The sequence below is a fragment of the Mixophyes fleayi genome, chromosome 10, assembly GCF_038048845.1.
Source record: "Mixophyes fleayi isolate aMixFle1 chromosome 10, aMixFle1.hap1, whole genome shotgun sequence".
Lineage (NCBI taxonomy): Eukaryota > Metazoa > Chordata > Amphibia > Anura > Limnodynastidae > Mixophyes > Mixophyes fleayi.
The window spans coordinates 39,738,534-39,754,265 of NC_134411.1; positions in this window are offsets into that span (position 1 = coordinate 39,738,534).

Sequence of the window (15,732 nt, forward strand, 5' to 3'; positions counted from 1 at the left end):
CCGCATAACGTTACATTTACAGCGTGTCAATGTTGCAGCATAGTGGAGGAGACAGCATTCTCCATCATAAACTCATTGATGATGAATGGTGTTTTAGTTGTTAAAAAATAAATAAATAGATTTAAAAAAAAAATGTCATGGCCCAGTGTTGTCTGGTAGGGGCAATTGTGTGTGTGGGGCCATGTGACGTTAAACACACATTGTTTGCACTACAATTCTTTGCACTTTCATAAAAGCCCTTAATGGGATACAATGTGACATCTCAGTAAGTGATTACATGCACTACATTTTCAAACAGCTTATGCTAAGTGTCATTAATTGTTCATTCAATATACAGTATTCAGAAATAACACAACAAAAAAATAACATCAAAGGAAAACACTAATCACCAATGATGTTATAGTATTGTGACAAAGGGAGTGGTTTGCCACTGGCCTCTAACAGAAAAGGTAGGTATTCAGCTCACAGTCTGCAGGGCAAGGCTGCAGCCATAGTTACACATTTGTACAGCAGTGCACATTGGTTAAAGACATACAGGTGGAGGACATATATGTGACAAAGTAAAAGTATAGCGTGTGATTTAAGTTATATGATTTTAGGTGGTTTGGATGTATGTTTCTTTCACGGCTAACAGCAGCTGCCAGACTGTGTGTGCAGTGAGGCTAATCAAACAGAGCACCTGTAGAGAACTCCTTTATAAAGACCAAGTTGGAGTGTCAGTCAAGCTGGGGGGGGGGGTGTAAAGTATTTAAAAATGTATTGGGTTTTTTTGTGCAGTGCGACAGATGCCAGCTAGTTGGCCAGTGACTAGGCCGGAGGTTTAAGTCTAGCCAGAGCTAGGGTCTGACAAGAGTGTTCTGTGTTATTGGTGATGTGTACAATAAAAGCATGGTTATTCAAGAAAGAAGTTGCTGTGTCTGTTATCTGCCAGGTGTCAGTGTCACAGTATATAATTAGAGAGTTGCTCCAAGGATTTAAGATCTTAGACAAATGTTGCATTTTGAAACATACAAGTAAAACATTTATTTGAAAATTAAATTCTTCCATAGTTACCTATATTTATACTCAGAGCCGGATTTAGACCTCATGGGGACCTAGGCAAGATACTGGTTTGGGGCCCCCCGACCTAAAACAATCCATAGCACTATACATTTTGTAGCATACCATATACCCCTATAGTTGAGTAGAAGGGAAGCTATGTGCCGCAAAAGGAGGGGTGGCCATACCATTGGGGGTGTGACTTGCATCATTGGGGGCGTACCTAACATGTGAAGAGCTAGGCCACCCTCCTACAGAAAAAGACACCTCTAAATAATTATAGAGCAGTCCCATTTTTTTAAGTAGTTGGGTCAAAACAACCTAATAAGTAATTAAGAGGACAGAAATACTTATTAAGTTGTTTGCAAGAATAATACGCATAAATTCAAGGATGTGCCCCTTGTAACTTTTGTCCCTCTATCATCACACTGTGCCTCTTCACAATAACACATTTGCCCCTTCATTGTCACTTTTGTCCCTCCATCATAACACTATGCCCCTTCATAATTGTGTTTGAAACAACTTGTTTACCCTTTATCATAGTGTGCCACTGTGCCTCCGTTAGTTTGCATAACTTTGTATTGCTTTCTTCTTTTCTGTTTTCTTCTTTCTGTTTTCTCATCTTCTGTTCTGTTTTGTGGTCTTTCTTGCCCCGCCGTGTGCACTGCTCCTCTCCACTCCACAATGAGTCTTCTCTGAATATGATATTGAGCGTGTGATGTCACACGGCGTGACTCACGCCCGACATCCAGTGGAACACAACGGAGCAGGAAGGAGGGGAGGAGGCTGCCGGGGGTCGCTGCAATCATGTGATTGTTTTTTTTATTTGTATTTTTCTCCCTCGGACAAAATATTTTTTTTATTGGCTGGCATATCCCACCACCTGCCTTGCTGCCGGGCCCCCTGGGGACCGCTGGGCCCTAGGCGAGTGCCTAGGTTGCTAGTGGTAAATCCAGCCCTGTTTATACTATGTGATATCTATTTAATGGTATCATACATATAGAAGCTATTTTTTAAAATAATTTACTAAATGGAAACCAGTTATAGACCATTATAATGTAATATATTTTGTTACCTGCTGTTTAAAATAATAGACGTTAGTTTCCATTTTTTGGTGTTCATGATACAGGAATAAGTGCATATTATGTAGAGCACGAGCAATAACGCTGACTGCTAAATACACTTGTGTGAAAATCCTACAGTAGTGATAATTTTGGGGGTGTATAATCAGCTCTTTTCCAGAGCATTCATTGAGACTTATGTTATATATGGAACCATAATAACAACATGCTGGGTTTGGGGAGCAGCAACCATAGTATAAAGCATAAATGTGCTCCAGCAACTTATCCTCAGGGTAATTTTCAGGTTTAATTTTCTTAAGGAAGGTCAACATATCTGGTATCATTATTGGTACATTGTCAACTACCACACTAGCATTAAATACACTGACAAAGTTGTGCATGAGAAATTTGTTATTTGCCCAATTAGGACTAAGGACAATGGTCCTGTCACTGAGAACATCAGACATTTCTTTTAGACATTTTATGATAAGATCAGAAAATGTCCCACAAAATATTATAACATTGGCAGTCACAAATTTATAGAAATATACCGTGGACATTCTACCTCAGAAATTACCATATTTAAATCATTGTTTCTTGTACATCTCCGGTGTATATTTCAAATATTAATATGAAACAGGTGAGATTTTATAGTATACCCTTATGCCAATGTTATCCCGTCTCTGGGATCCTTAACGCAATATTATCCAAAATGTATGCATTTCACTGCAATATGATTAGTAATTATGTAACAATTATATTGTTAATTAGTAGTACTAAGTTACATAACATTTAAGGCCTGATTCACCAAGGTACGCATACTGAGGGCAACGTGCATTTGTTTCAGAACGCACATAATTTGGGTCAGCGCACACCCGAATTCAACAAACAATGGGTGTAGGCCTGCTCTGCCCTATTTCACAGGACACTGCAGGATACTCCCAGGGGTGTAGGAACGAAGATTTTATGGGGGGGGGGGGGGAAGGCTAAGGACTGCTATTGGGCTTTGAGGCCTTTTATCTCACATTTGGTATCTCGCTTTGCAATAGTTGTAAGAGTGACTGTAGATATGCAAAAGACTCCCAATCCTATGTTAATTTTTGTCAGTGTTTCAGGGGTTGGCCAGTTTCATTGTTTATTTTAGTATATGTATTTGTTAAATAAATATTATTAATATTAACTACCAATTTATTACAATAGATGTTAGAAAGATAGATAAATTCAATTGTTTAGCTTAAAAAATTTCATTTTTCATAGTCCTTAACCTAGTTTTTATTCAGATTTCTTTGACAGCCTAATCTCGTCATTTGATTGGGAGTATTTATAAATCTATAGTCACTGCCTCACTGGTTATGGTCTGTGCTATAGATGCAAATTGCTGTATCTCATGTTTGTTACTGGACGCACCTCACGAAATTCAGAGTAAAAGGAAAGTGAATAGTTGCTCATTATCAATACAGGTTATTTATTAAATGTTTATGAACGGAACACTTAAGAGTCTTTTATATATACAAAACAATAAATCTGTATGAAATCTATACTAATGCAATCTATATCAAAGAACATTTGGTAGTTATACTAAGACAATCTATGATTTAAAAAAAATTCACAAATTTAGAACAGATACCATAACTTCAGAAAGTAGCATGAAGGGTTTTGCGCAGAAGTTCATGGGGGGGGGAGCAAAACGCAGTCTTTGCCTACCCAGCAGAAATCATGGGGGGGCAGCAGCCCTCTCTATGCCCCCCCCCCCACCCCCTGCAGTTCCTACACCCCTGGATATGTCCAATACCTATGTGAAATATAAATTGTCAAAAGAGCACACAGGAAAGAAAAGTACTGAATTAATGTCACCTGTTAATAATGTAGGCATTAATGACAAAATATGAAGAAAAAATTCACATGAAATACATTTATTAGGATGTCATTAATGTCTAATGTACATAAAATAAATGTTCACAGTTGCTACTGACTGCATACACCTGTTATTGTATGCATACACAGTCATCATCATTAGTAATTGGCACTTAAACTAGCCCTGTAGCTGGAGCAAAAGATACAGCTGGATCGGATGCTGCTGTGTGTGCTGGAGTTTGGCACGCGCTTACTGTACATTGGCTACGGCCAAACGACATTCCTCACCTTGATACCTCCCTGATATTGTAGGCTGTAGTAAGTGTCCTTTGTCTTTGAAGATGAATTGAATGTGGCTGTGTTCTGTGGCGTACGGTCCGGTTCTGGGCATGCGCAGAGTGATCTTTGCGGATAATACGCACAAAATCGCTGTTTACGTCCCTTGATAAATCAGGCCCATAGCAATTAATAACAAATTCATTGAATATCAGTGCTTATTACAGCCATCCGCCCTAGCTATGTTCTAACTTACGTACTAAAAGAACAGTTGCAGATTGCGTTCCAAACTATCTTAAAATATAGATATATATATAATGCTAAGAAATTGTTTACCAATATGTTTTACTGACATATTAAACTTATTTACTAACATTTTTTTTTCAAATTAATTATGATTGTGAATTTAATTGAATGAATGATGAATTAATTTAACCGAATTGTCTACATTCATGCAATCTTTATTTAACAATTGGTTAGCTTATATGCTCGCTTACTATTGTACTATGATTATTTGTTTAACCATTGGAATTATTTAGTCTTGCATTGATGTTAGTTAGTAGATTAATTGCTTCCCTCATTTTCCTGAATATAAAATATCTCCCTGATTGAGGGCTTGTTCTGTTTACTATGAATGAATTGCATCATATGATGATATAATTTATAAGAGTCTGGTTTAAATACATAAAACTAATGATTTGTTTTAACACATGTATGCTTTTGTTTTTCTGTGTTTTGTTTTATGTTCTTTGTACTTAATGTTTTTCTTGTAAATAAACTTCCGGCCTTTATATACTGCTGTTTCGCCTCTGGCACACACTTGTGCACTAAAGGAAAAAGAGAACTGGTGGTTTTGGCTTAGTAATTGACTAAAACAAAATCAATACACAAACATCTGCTAGTCAAATCTGCAATCTCTATCAAACAAAAATCAATAGTATTAAAACATACAATAACAAAAATAATATAATCAAAGTAATTCCACCAACTGAATCACAGATGGGGCACATATTTAGAATAAGTGGAACATAGATCTCCATGCTGGCAGTCGTTAGGAGAGACCCAGGGTTTAATAAGATGACACTCGAGTGGCCATCTTATTATAAATGTTTATTAAACATTTTCAATTAGATTCTGGTCTACTGATTTAAGATAATTTTTAGATTATCCTTTATATTGTGCCTAGATATTACACAGAGCAGGGAATCAAAAGACAATGATAAAGTTAATCTGTATGTACATAACTGTCGGTACACCACTAACTGAATTATGTAAAAAAGAATATCTTTAGAAAAATAGTCAAAACAGGCACCTACATTTGAGGTTGATCATAAACAAGTCACATATTTTTTAAAATAGAACCCATATTATATATATATATATATATATATATATATATATATATATATATATATATATATATATATATATTTATATATATATGCTGGATATGAGTTCATTATAAAAAAAAGCAAGATAATTGTCTAACAACAGTGTTATAATAGAAAATTATTGAATCTGACAATCTTGAATAAGCACATAATAATTAAAGCTTTGTAAATCTGGGACACTTTATAAATGTAGAACACGAGTTTTGTTCTAAACTTATATCATCTAAATTGTCATTTACAGATTATGAATGTTTAGGAATTTGTAATTGTCAGGTATTAATGAGACCAAAACAAGGTTATGTTTCACTCAAAGGGAAGTTATTAATTAAACACCCCCTCCTCCTTCACACCCTCCAGTCTTTCGGCCTCTCCGGCCCAGTCCTGTCCTGGTTCACCTCTTACCTTACTCACCGTTCCTTCTCTGTCACCACCTCTGGGTCTCTCTCCCCCCCATCCACCCTTCCAGTCGGGGTCCCTCAGGGCTCTGTTCTGGGACCCTTACTCTTCTCTCTATACACCTCCTCCCTGGGTGAACTCATCAGCTCCTTCGGCTTCAGCTACCACCTTTACGCTGACGACACTCAACTATACCTCTCCTCTCCTAATCTCTCTCCCTCCCTCCTCTCTAGGGTGTCCGCCTGCCTCTCTGCCATCTCCTCCTGGATGTCCTCTCGATTCCTCAAACTTAACCTTGCCAAAACTGAGCTCATAGTTTTTCCTCCCTCTCATACCCCATCCCCTTCTGACCTCTCCATCACTGTCAACAACACCTCTATCTCCCCTGTCCCCCAACTTCGCTGCCTTGGTGTCATCCTCGACTCCTCTCTCTCCTTTGGCCCCCACATCCTCTCTCTTGCTAAATCCTGCCGCTTCCAGCTGCGCAACATCGCTCGCATCCGGCCCTTCCTCTCCCAAGATGCCACCAAATGCCTTATCCACTCTCTGATCATCTCCCGCCTGGACTACTGCAACCTCCTCCTCACTGGCCTCCCCCACTCTCATCTCGATCCCCTTCGATCCGTCCTTAACGCTGCAGCTAGGCTTATTTTCCTCTCTCGCCGCTCCTCTTTTGCCTCCCCCCTCTACCTAGCCCTTCACTGGCTCCCATTCCCCTTCAGAATCCTCTTTAAGCTCCTCACACTCACCTACAAGGCCCTCGCCAACTCCACTGCGCCCTACATCTCCACCCTCCTCTCTATTCATGCTCCATCCCGCCCTCTCCGTTCTGCCTCTGACCATCGCCTCTCTTCCCCCCTTATAACCTCCTCCCACGCGCGTATCCAAGACTTCGCCCGCGCTGCCCCCCTCCACTGGAACAAGCTCCCTCCCTCCATCAGAATTTCCCCTAATCTATCCAGCTTCAAACGGGCCCTAAAAACCCACCTTTTTCTTAAAGCCTTTCTGTCTCCCACTTAACTTCCTACCTTATCTTCTGCCTCTGTCCCCCTACTCTCCCTCTCTCCCCTGCGTCTCTCTGTCTGTCCACCCCTCCCCTTAGATTGTACGCTCCTCTGAGCAGGGCCATCTCTCCTCCTGTTTCCACCACTTCTAACTCTGCTCTCCAGCTACTTAGCCCTCCTCCTCAAAGGTCCTCCACCCCACATCCACTTTCGCTCCCTCCTCCCCCCTGGGGGTCTCCCTGTCTTCCACGCCCCCCTTCTTGGGCCCCGTCATTTTCGGATCCTCCCTCCCCCTTCCCCGCCCTCTCTAGCTGTGCATTGAGCGTACTGAGTTGCTGTGTTTACTGTACTGTGCTGTCTCCCATTGTATTGTGATTTTGTTTGTCTCTGTACGGCGCTGCGGATGCCTTGTAGCGCCTTATAAATAAATATTAATAATAATAATTAATAAAACTAAAATCAGCAGTAGAATGCTAGGCAGTGATTATGTTGGTATTTTTTAAGTTAATTATGTCATATTATTCCATTAAAAAGATAATACAGTGAATGAAAATATATATGTGATTATAGTATTATATTAAAATTAAGTAAATACTAGTGATCCCTAGGGAGGTTGTAGTACTATTAATAAACAGCAACAGACTAATACGACTGTCTGTGAAATATGTAAAAAGTTGTGAAATCTAAATAGATATTTAAACCTTGTGGGTGAAACATTTTCAGCGTCAAAATCAAAAGTCCCAATAGCATTACATTTACTTCTCCTCTACAATATAAATATATTTAATCAATAACTCATACTGTAAGGCCTTGTGGATCTTAATGATGTACCTCCAAAAACTGCTTCCACAATCTAAGCAGCATATTTTATATTTTACACATGTTCTTTTACTCTTCTGATAATTTTTTTGTTGTATGTTCTACATTTTGTAGATTGTGATTACATTTTAATAGATATACCACCCACATAGTTTTACACTTTTTGAAATACTCTTTGTGATATTTAATAATATTCATTTTCTGTTATATTTGATATCTTAAGGATTGGAAATTCATTGTCCTTAATTTATAAAGTGCCAGCATAATCTGTAGTATTTTACAATTGGAAACAAACACAATTATAAAACAATACTGGGTAATACAGATAGACAGAGGTAACAGGGCCTTTTTTGCAAGCTTACAAGCTATAGGTCATGGGAGTTTGATACATAAGGTTAAGTGCTACTTATTGCACATTGGTCCAGCCAGATTGCAACGGTAAAAAGTGTTTAGTGGGTTGTATGATCCAGTCACACAGCAATGCTGGTCAGAAGGTTGCTGTCTTGTGTGAACTGTGTAATGGGTGATAAATGGGTACCCTTGGGGTGTTAAAAGGACTATTAAGGAATTTTATAAGCTTGCCTCAAGATATGGATTTTCAGAGAACACTTGAAGGTTTGAAGACTAGAGGAAAGTCTTATTGTGTGAGGGAGGGAATTCCACAAAGTGGGTGCTGCCTGAAAATAGTCAGAGAGATCCAGGAGAATTAGAAGCAAGTACAGAAATTTTGATATAACAGTAATCAAATCATTGACCACCTTGGTCAACGCAGTCACTGTGGAGTTTTGGGAAGGAAAGGCTGACTGAAGAGGATCCAATAGTCTATGTGAGGAAAGAAAGCCTGTGAGGTGAGTGTAGGAAATCTTCTCAAAAAGCTTGAATTGCCATTGGAGCTGAGAGATGGGGCAGTAATTTGAGAAAGAGTTTGGATCAGAATTATTTTTTTTCAGACTAGGAGTAATCACTGCATACTTGAATAATGATGGAAAGATATCAATAGAGAGAAAGACAGACTACCGATTTTAATTAGGGTTGGGATGAGCACAGTAGACAGGGAGCTACTGCTTTATAAGGGTATCGAATCAAGAGGACAGGTAGTAGAGTAAGAAGATAACAAATGTAGAGAGGGTGTTAGAGGAAGCAGGGAAGGAATTGAGCTGGTTGTTTGTCTAGGAAGAAGATTTCAATTCAAGTTGGATCTTTTAATCTTGTTCTTGAAGTAGGAAGCAAGATGTTGGGCACTGATAGCAGTGAAAGGGTTTGGGATGGGAGGGTTGAGAAGAGATTTTTAAACTATCAAATTCCATTCACTTACATTTTACATACCGCCACTTCTAAATTTCCACTTCAACCATTGATGTTGACGATAATATTTTATAGTAACCTTACCAGTGTGAAGTCTTCCCTGACGATCTCTAATGGTTAGTATCCGATATGTAGCTATTATTAGGAATTAGGCTTCTGTCTTAAGTGATCTGTCCATTTATTTGCCAACAATTTGTTATAACCATTATTATACATATGTCTGCTAGACATTTTAATTTTTGTTGAATCCAAATCTTTTGCTTATTTATTAATAAGTATGTTATGCCACTGGCTAACCTGGTCTTAATTTAATAAAACATTCATTAATTCTAATGAAGGCGAGTATAAAATTATAGCCCATTCCACAGAAAATATTTTATTATCTAGTCCCAGAGCTCTTTTTTCATTATTCTTAAAATAGTTGGCATTCTACATTTTTTTGTGTATTTTTTTTATGTAATTAAGTATATCACAAATGTTTTTTCTGCTTTGGCTGTTACTCTCTTGCACAGAGTTCGACATTGTGGCTGCTGGAACCCAGCTCACATGTGAAAAGTACTTAGGTGTCCTTAACACATTTATATCAGAATGTTTTCACAAGGTTATTCCTTAAACTGAAAGTGAGAGCGCTCCTTGTTATGTTCTCAAAAAAGTAGACCGTGCAAAAACACTGCACATCTGCATTACTGCTCTTTTGCAAATAACCATTACAATGTTTCAAGCGTGAATGTATAACAGTGTTACTGGAGCAATTGAATATGGAACCAGCAATTGCCAAGGCGACTGCTGTTTGGATAACCCTTAAAGTTATCCAGAAATTAATATTTTATTGTAATGTTACAACATAGAAGTCATAAAATAAATTTCCACTGTATCTGTGTGCTGTAAATTATATATTAACATTACTAGATGAATTAATATTCATGTATGTACCAAATACATTATGACAAGGTCAGATTGTACATTTGCAAGAAAGAATAGAAGATAAGAATCTAATTCCTGAGGGAACCCAGCAGAATTTTAAACCTAACACAGCTAAGCAAAATAACTGGCAACATTCTGTCAAATGTAGTTAAAATAATTATACGGTTCACCCACTGTTATTATGTGCCATGACAATAATCCCTAAGAGATGTTAGTGTGATAGTTTCAGTTTCTTGATCTGAATTTTATAATCATAGGAGGGAAGAGACAGGAAAGAAAGCGGAGATAAAATAGATCAAGTTGTCTGAGCTGGTTTCAGTTTAACCCACAAGCAACCAAACACTTGTAGCCACACACTGAGTGGATCAATGAGACTACAGTGGTAGCCATGCATAAAATCTCTTTTAGTTACAGATAAAAACCTATTGCTCTCTGTTTCACTTGTTATTTCAGTGCAGACAATTAATGCAGAAGCTTCTGTACTTTATACCTATTTGATAATCATCTACGAGGTTGTAATCACACAATACTAAACCTAGAGACAAGTGCATGTAACAGTTTTCAAAATGCACAAATATCAATATTTTAAGAAGCAAGAGACAGCCCTGCAATACTGACAGCAAACCGGTATATCCCCTGTTTGATCCCTACATCATACTTGCCTACTTTTGATGGCACCCCTCTGGGAGGTCCTGGAGAGGCCACAATTCATGGCATTGTGAGGTGGGGATATGATCATGCAATGTGCAATAAATCAGGCCACATGCCACTCACTTCAATAGAGCTTGGGTGGGATCTGGGAGGGTTTCCTACTCTCCCAGAAGCCGGGCACAACTGCCAGAAACTCCCAGGCATTCCGACAGAGTAGGCAATTATGCCCTACATGAGATTACCTTGCTAGGGGAAACTCACGTATATGCTTTGGACTAGAATGAGTCCTTTTTATTTATTTATATCTTTCAAAGATTGATCCATATAGCGAGATAATCGTATGTAGACAATAGCTCCCTCCCATGTTCAGGATTGAACAACATTGAACACAAGCAGGATATGGCTGGATCCAATAGAAAGATTTTATTGTAGAAATTTATTTGAATTAGTGGCGCAGGCGCCAATTTATATCATTGCAAATGTACTGACTTTGATTCTGTGTTATGTTTCTGTATTAGCAATCCACTGATTTCTGAGGCCATGCCAGGGGAGGAAATGTGTTTTCTGTGACTGTCTGAAGGCAGGTAATATCATGTTAATTAGACCTTTTCCTCTCATTGTCCAACACATGCCTTAGCCTGCTTGGCAACTACTACCTGTTGTAATTTCTGTAACCTGCAGATTAGACCCAAACTTAATTTGCTATCTGGATGTTCTGAGGTTTGGACCCAGCATCTAGTACCACCGCTCTGCCCGTTACCCAGCAGCTCTGGCTAGTGTGATAGGCCAGGGGGGTACCATTCACAGCAACCCTGATCTACAGTAACGGGGTACGGGAACATTGGCGAGGTAAGCCCAGCCAGTCCCCAGCAACACAACAGACAGAGTGGCATAGGAGATCCATCTTGTCACAGATTTCTGGTGGCAAGTGATGGGTTAACCCCAGGCAGCTATTCGTGAACCAGTCAAGAGAGCCCAGATATTCAGGAGAGGAATAACTGCAGCTAGGAGAACGCACAGGATGTCTGATTACACCAATGTATCCAGGGCGGACCTTGAGACTCTATGCAGTGCCAAGAGCATTGATATCAGTCATTAAGCAAACAGGGAGGAGTAGAGAGCGGCACTGAGAGAATGGCACCTACAGCATGATAGTGGAGGAAACAGATGGCAGCAGTGGCCAAGGTGGTGGCCCAGTTAAACACCGGGATCAAGGTGGACTAGACCCCCAGACAGCAGCAAACTCTTCTCAACATACTGTACCCACAGAACCAGTCCCTATGATGAACACAGGGTAGGCGGGCTAAAGATCCAGCTGGCAGACTTAAGAGATAAGGCAATGGAAGTTGAGTAGGTACAGGTCATTGAGGCATGGTACCAAGAGGGAAGGGCTCCAGCCATGCAGCCCAGGGGGAGCCACCCTCAAGAGAATCAGGACTGTCATCTTTACCTTGCCGTAAATTTCAGGACTGTGTTGTGAATATTGATGAGCACCTGCAGGTGTTTGAAACAACCTGCAGGGTACATTCTGTACCCAGTGAGGAATTGGTAAAGTAATTGGTGCCCACAATGTAAGGAGGTGCAGTGAAGGTCTTCCGTGGAGTGCCCTCAAAGAACTGTGCGGACTATGATATTGTGATAAAGGTACTCCTTAGACGGTACCAGAGAGAGCTATCACCAGAACTTCTGGGACCTTGCCAAGAACCTCTACACCACCCATGAGGAGTTTGCCAACCTGCTGCGGGAGTCGGTCAGAAAGTGGGTGCGTGGAGCTGGTGTCCAGACCGTGGAGTAGGTAATAGACCTAGTGTGCCAAGAGCAGTTTCACTGCCAGGGCACACCAGAGGTGAAAAAATAGGTGCTGGACAGGAATCCAGCCACCTTGGAAGAAGCCACCCAGTTGGCGGATCAGTATGTGGTCACACTGGCAGAAGTGCCATGTAAAGAGCCATCCCCAAAGGACTGTACAATAAGTGGGAAACCATTCTTCTACTCACCACCTTCAGGTACCTTTCTCCAGCCACAGCCCCACTCTGTCCCTGGGAGATATCAGAGACCACCAGAGCCTAGACTGGAGAAGAAGTGCTACAGCTGCGTGAAAACCGGTCACCTAAGGATGGACTGTCCAATAGCCCCAGCACCCCAGACTCATGCCACTAATCAGAGTCCTGAGGCCTGGCTGTCTTTTTGAACTGGTGAAGGTGAGTCAGTAAAGACTGTTTCCACCCCTGCAAGCCCAATGGGGTTTGGCATGTCTGAAGGTGACTCAGCAGAGAGAGTAACTTATTTGTCCAAAAGACAAAATACCCCCCCCCCCCAACATGTGGAGAAACCTGCTGCCTGTCCAAGTGGGACACCTGCAGAGAGAATGACTGAGAGATTCGGTTGTCTCAATAACTGTAGAGAGCCCCATCTTATTGACCATTATTGATCATGCTTCAGTATTGCAGGGTCGCATTGCCAAAGTGACTGTGGCAGATGGACTGGAGAAGGAAGTGCCTGTAGCAAGGGTGTATCTGGACTGGGGAGATGGCCAGGACCTGCAAGATGTTGCCGATATGGATGTGATCCTGGGTAATGATGTTCGGGGTGGAATTGTGACGGCATTTCTCAACTCTATTACCCAGAGCCAAGCTACACTCTTCAGGATCTACATCTGCACAACCCAGCCCAAAGGAACAGACCTCAACTGCTAGACGACAGTCATCACCTGCAACCACAACATCAGCAAGCCCAGAGGAAAAGATTCAAGCTGCTATTTCTTCAGGAACCAGCCAGCTCTTTGCTTCTGGAAAGACTAAGTCCCCTAGCAATGCAGAGGATGTTGTCTCCGGCCTATCTATCTTGTGTGGGTGCCTGGTGATGCTCTTGTCCCTAGCAGTATGCCAGCTCCAGCGGTGAGTATAGCTGACCACAGTGACCTCCCTTTGATTGACCCCACTTTGAATAACCCTAGTAACCCCAACATAGACCCCCTGGAGCGTGTCCTGACTTAGACGATATTGAGGGCCACAGGAAAGAATTCTAGGCAGCTCAGCTCTCTGATCGCTCACTGGAAGGCATGAGGCACCAAGCTGGCAGGGATGGAGGTGGAGAGTGTAACCTGGCGTAAAGAGTTGTTGTACTGTGTAGCTAAGAAAGTAGATGGGGATAGACCAGTTCAGGAACAAGTTCAACTGGTGGTACCACGGAGGCAAGGCAGGAGGGGCGCTCCCCTCCACCTGCCACCCCCCTCTGTCCGCCAGCATAGTAATATCACGGCCGATTTAATAAAGATAAAAAACAGCCACCTGATCACGCGGCGGCCCCAGCAGTCTCGTCTCCTCCTCACTCCCACTGAATGTCGGGCGTGATGTCATCACGCTCGACTTCATTTTCAGATTCGGCTAGGAGCAGTGCTGGAGCAGACAGGAGCAGCGGCAACGCAACATAAAAGAAAACAGAACAGAAAAGAAGAGAAGAGAAAAAGACAATAGAAAGGTAAATAAAATTGTTATATTATGTACATATTCTGTGTGTGGGCAGGCAGAGACTAATGAAAAGTTGAGAAATATCAGAAAGGTGGCTCTCCAAATTCTCTTTTTGGATAAAATATCCTAAGATTAAGTGGTAGGGAAGAAAAAGTTTTGTTCAGTATAATATACAGTAACTTGAGTCATGGACATTGAAAGCAAAAAGGAAAAGCATTATTTCAGGAGCTTAGTTCCATTTTTGCTGAGAGCTCCATGCATAATCATCAACATTCTTTATTCTATGAAGTTTGAAGCAATATAACTGCAATATTAAACAGCAAAAGCTGAACTAAGTTTTCCCTAACTCACATTCACAATATTCTAGACAGACAGAAGGCTCTGGATAGAGAGGAACCTAGTTGGGTAGGGACATTATTTTGGAAACACTGTTTTAACAGCATTTATGAATATTGTGATGGAATTTGTCAATTTGATCAAAAATCATACTAGAAGATTCCTGTCTCTAATCATATCAGCCAGACACAGGACTTGTCTATGTAGGATTCTGTACTTTTACTTTAGGAGGGGCAAAACATTCTTAACACATCCTTCCATAAAAGCAATCATCTCCAGCACACAAAAGAACCAATGTGTTAGATGGGGTAATATATAGATTCCCAGAGTGGTGTATAAGTACCGAACTATAACATAGGGTTCCGCTAATTATAATGACTAAACTCAGACAACTCAGTGGATGTAGAAACTCGTGCTAGCCATAATGATGGGGCAGCAAGGGGAAAAAAGCAGGACCCCAAGAGGTTACAAGCCCATGACACAACTAAGCACATATAATACAAAAACCTTTCTAAGCTCAATCTCATTAAGCACCTTTTTGTCTTTTATCTTATACATGTTGATTTAAGGCTCCTTTCCATTGCTCTTTTTCTCCTTTTCATATCTTCTTAATGCCCTTTGAGGGGGGTAACCACTGAAATGCGTAGTTATAGAGCACCTCTTCTGATCAAGTTATCCAGGTCTATGATATCTCCAGCAATTGTATCACTCACTGTCCCCGATTGTGATCAGTCAGGTCACCATATAATACATTCACACCTCTTCATTCTTCATTCATACAAGTTAATAATATCTAACAGTAAGAATAGTATTGATGCCACCCCAGGCCCAGGGAATATGTTGACTATATATGGTTATATACAATGTATCTATGGAGAAAGGAAACAACTTTTACACATTTTAGAAAAATTTAATGATAGAAATTTTATGAACTTCCTTTACTCACATCTGCTTCTTATCACTTACATTGCATCAGAGGGTGCAAACTGTGGGTCAGGGTCTCAAGTGAGGTTCCAGAATTTGGTTTTGGGGACATCTTTATGTCAGAGATGCTGTATGTTGTATTTGAAACCACATTTTTTGGAGTGCCACAACAATGAGATACTAATACTTAGTCCTAGCACAATGACACCATAACTTTGGGTCCCACCGACAGCTGCCAAGATTTTTGCATTGAAAATTATAATGTAATGGGACTTTCTAGCTC